We start from the raw sequence: 4,419 nt of genomic DNA, 5'->3' as shown, positions 1-4,419 counted from the left end.
CTCCACCTATGGAACTAGTAAAGCTATTAAAAACCACTCTTTTGTTTGGCAAAGTATTTAAAAGGATGGGGGATATGCAACAAAGATATTACCTGGTCTCCATATCAATACTCCAATATGAATATTTGGAACACAAACTGGATCCCAGATACAACAAACTTGCGTAGCCTAATTGAGGGTCCACTCTTAGTTAAGGATCAAAACCTAAAAATTAGAGATATCCATAATGGCAAAAATTAGAACTTCTCAAAATTTTCTATAACCTTCCCGGATAGTGTCAAACAACATATTTCTAAGGTTAGGATTCACAACAATGGTCCGAAATGGGACATTCCCATCTGGTCAAAAAACAAACAAAGGTATTTTTATCACCAAATCTTGCTACGGCTTAATCGAGTCTTGCAAAGCTAGTAGCATTGACTTTGCTTGGATATGGGAGCAGAAATGCCCAAACAAAATAAAAATTTTCATGTGGCAATGCCTTCACAATAGGCTTCCATGCAGAGCCTATTTAGCCCACATCTCCATAAACATTGACCCTATGTGCCCTATATGCAAAACGGAAGAAGAATCCTTAATTTATATTTTTTTTCAACTGTAAGACCTCCAATTTTTTTTTGGGATAGAGTGAGATGACAGTTAAAATATAAAGCAAATGACAAACATTGGCTCCTTCAAGTAAGAGACTTAAACCAAAATCTTAGTAATAAATTATTAGACTGGAGCACCCTCTTTCCCTTCATATGTGGAACACTTGGATTAACAGAAATAACAATAATCAAAATATCATCTCCAGCAGGATTAATGTAAATTTCATCATGCAAAGATCAATAGAATATAAACTCCTACCAGAAAATATTAACAGCCCTATAAAGAAAATATCTATAAATGTGAGATGGCATAAACCTCCAAAAGGATGGTACAAACTTAACATCGATGCAAGCTATAACAAAAACCAAACAAGTTGCTTGGGAGGAGTCTTCAGAAGCACAAATGGAAGTTGGATTATAGGCTTCACAAAATCCACTCATACTAATGGAGCTCTTTTATCAGAACTCCTAGCACTCCTTGAAGGACTCCAAACTGCACAGGAATGGAATCTGTTTCCTCTCGAGATAGAAATTGACTGCACTGAGGTAATCCAATGCATTAATGAAGGTAATTACATGTTTAATGATATTGTAATAGCATGTAGATCGTTAATGCGCCAACAGAAGGACGTGATCCTCAGGCACAACTTCAGGCAAGGGAATGAAGTGGCACACCACCTGGCAAAGAATGTGAGGCTCAATCAACTAAGAAAAAGCATTACGTTCAACCGCCTGTTTTTGTGGAATCAAGTGTAAGGAGGGATCAAATTGAACAAGTAGTTTTTGTGAAGCACTTAAATACTGATGCTTGTAATAGTCTAGTAAACTTTGGTAACAAATGTGTCCTAAGTGACACGAACTATGGTTGTAATATTTTGAACCCCATCTAGCTATAATATAAGTATCTTTCCTTTGCTAAAAAAAAATCCTACCAAATATAGTGAAATGGAAATTTATCAAGTATATATACAAGAAAAAAGCCAAGATGACATTGTTTTGGTTCATTGGTCAAATTTTATGTCAAAATTCTTGCCATTGAAGACCATTGGTTCGGCTACACCATCGATGTACCTAGATAAGCAAATATGAGACGACAAAGAGTATGGTAGGACAATGTACGAGCCAGAGACAGATACTTGTAAGAAATGGTTGAATGAACAACCAAATGAATTTGTCATTTATGTCTCACTTGGTAGTATGGCAAAGCTAGAAGTTGACCAAATAGAAAAACTGTACTGGGGATTGAAATGATGTAACGACAAATTCTTATGGGTGGTTAAAGAATCAGAACAGACTAAGCTTCCAAGGAATTTCAATGAAGAATTATGTGACAAGGGATTCGTTGTTGACTTGTTTCGTGGTGCCTCAAAAGTTCTAGCACACAAAGCGATTGGATGTTTCGTTACACATTGTGGATGCATGGAATTCTACATTGGAAGCTCTTAGTTTAGGAGTTCCAATGGTGGCACTTACTCAATGGTCAGATCAAAGCACAAACGCTAAGTATGTTATGGATTATTGGGGAATCGGAGTCAAGGCTTTGGCAGATGAGAAAAGAATTGTTCGATGAGAAGTGATTGAAAGTTGAATAAACGAAGTTATGCAGAGTGAAAGAGAAGAAGAGATTAAGAGAAACACACTCAAATGGAGAGAATTGGCAAAGAGGCAGTAGCTAAAGGAGGAAGTTCAGATAGAAACATTATAAAAAAACAAGTTCTTAGGGCCTTTTTGAAACAAGGTTTACCAAGATGGAACTCAACCTTTTCATCTTCCGATCATTTCCAAGGTATTCTCCTCCGAGGGTCTATTGAAACAATCTCTCTATCTTCACAAGGTAGGGGTAAGGCACTAAGTCTGCATATGCACTACTTTTCCCAGACCATATTTGTGGAATTACACTGGGTTTTTTGTTGTCGTCGTTGTTGTACCATATCCATTCACTAGTTGAAGGATGCGCAAAAAGCCACATTTTATCGATTTTTTTCTTTTTTTCCTATCTTTTGCTCTATTTTCAGTGAAAAGTGGATGTAATAGAATTAGTCCACAAAAGTTCAGACCATCCAAATTTCCAAATTGCAGCCTCATGGCCATGTTATGAGCAATATTTGCGCCACAGCTATCTCCAAACAAGAAAACGCGCGCCCAAAGTCAACGTGGCTATTTAGCCAATCTTCTTGACCATTTTCATCAAAATGAGAAGCTATCCGCTTGATTTCCTCCCAAAAATCTTCATAAGCAATAAGGAGAGTGTGTTAAGGGCTCCACTATAATCAACTAAGGCTAAAACAACATTTCCTTTAGCTACAAATCGACTCAAAAACTGCTGATATAAGTTGGAGAATAAGGTTCGGGGAAGAGGTGTGATGTAGACAATCTTGTTTACCTCGAAAATATGAGTAACAATTAAATTTGATTTGTGGTTTTAAATATACGTGATTCAGTTCAATACCAGTTAATATTCAAGAAGTATAAAGTATAAAGGAGAGAAACGAGTCAATCAGACCAGTGTTACTTAAGCAGTATCGATCTCGAGCCCAGTGACCCCGAGGTGGGTTAAGAACAATGAGGCAAGAACAGTAAAGCAAGAACAATAAAACTAAAGGACAATTCTGATGAACAATGAGCGAGGAAATTAAGATAGTATAATCTTTTCCAATGATTGGAGTCTCCTTTATATAATGGGGAACCCTAAATAAGGTACATTTCTATTTACAGTAAGAAATATTATTGGGAAAGCTGTATAACCGCCTAGTACTGATTTGTACTAATTCGTACAAATCTATTCCGGAATTTATGCCATGATCTTAGGTACATGGCGGAAATCTTGCTCATTCTGTTACAAATTCGTAACGACATTATCTCGAGGCCGATCACGTTCGGCCTTGATGTTCATCAGACACTTTGATCTTCGAAGCCTCCCATCGGGCTCGCTCCTGGTCTATTTCGATCTCGCTCTCAAAGTGACCCTAGAGCTCACAAAATCGGGTAGCCCCAATTTCTACCGTATACATATAGTCCCCGCATTTCTTAGAGTATAATGACAAGAAACGAATTGAGTCCTTGATTTTTACCCCGATTCGCCACGACATCATCATCGTGACACAAGCGAATGAGGAAACGAAAGCTTAGAAGCTGGCCTTTCCCGAGGAAAACTTCGAGAACTTTTAGCGAGTCTGGCGACAGGGAATATTCTGAGGGCGAAGACACTTCTACCGATAAGGATCGTGCTGCTCAAGTTTCGTGCTCTTAGTAATTTTTTGCTTTTGAGGTTGATCGGCCCTGTCGCACCCCCTTTTTCCCTCGTGGGAGTTCGGGTTTCGACATTCATGGGGGAACAACTCGTTTCCTTTTGGGAATTGGGTATTTGAAGAGTCGCCACCTAACAGATTATGGTGCGTTAGGGAACCTAGAGCGATTAACTCATGTAACTAGTTTGCATTACCAAAGAGTAGGGTAAGGGCTCGAAATAACCTTGAGGGAAAGGTGTTAGGCACCCTTCGCAGTCCATAAAAGTGGGTCCCGGCCGAACTTAAACTATGTGAATTAGACATTTTAACAAGTAAACGGTTTCAACACATATTTGCAAATAAATGCATGTTTTCACATTCTAAGTACGTGTATGATTCAGGTAATGGAAGTAAGAGAGAGGTTTGAACAGCTTGCACATGTATATGTAAAGAAAAGGAAGTTTATAAAATTTAAACACTAAGGGGAGTTAGGAAAGGGGAGTCCTAAGTTGATTAGCCTACAAGATCATATCCATGCAATGCCCGGTAATCACTCCTCAATGAGGGGCTACACGTGACATTAGCGCGTAGGTCATCATATC

At 38.4% G+C, this 4,419-nt stretch overlaps 1 pseudogene; it reads left to right on the top strand.

Annotated features, from left to right (window-relative positions):
• The first annotated feature begins 1,535 nt into the window (after positions 1–1,535).
• Positions 1,536–2,688, top strand: LOC142170466 (mogroside I-E synthase-like; annotated as a pseudogene).
• The last annotated feature ends 1,731 nt before the right edge of the window (positions 2,689–4,419 follow it).

The sequence above is a fragment of the Nicotiana tabacum genome, chromosome 16, assembly GCF_000715075.1.
Source record: "Nicotiana tabacum cultivar K326 chromosome 16, ASM71507v2, whole genome shotgun sequence".
Taxonomy (NCBI): domain Eukaryota; kingdom Viridiplantae; phylum Streptophyta; class Magnoliopsida; order Solanales; family Solanaceae; genus Nicotiana; species Nicotiana tabacum.
The sequence above is the reverse complement of the archived record's forward strand: the minus strand, read 5'-3'. Positions and strand labels throughout refer to the sequence as shown.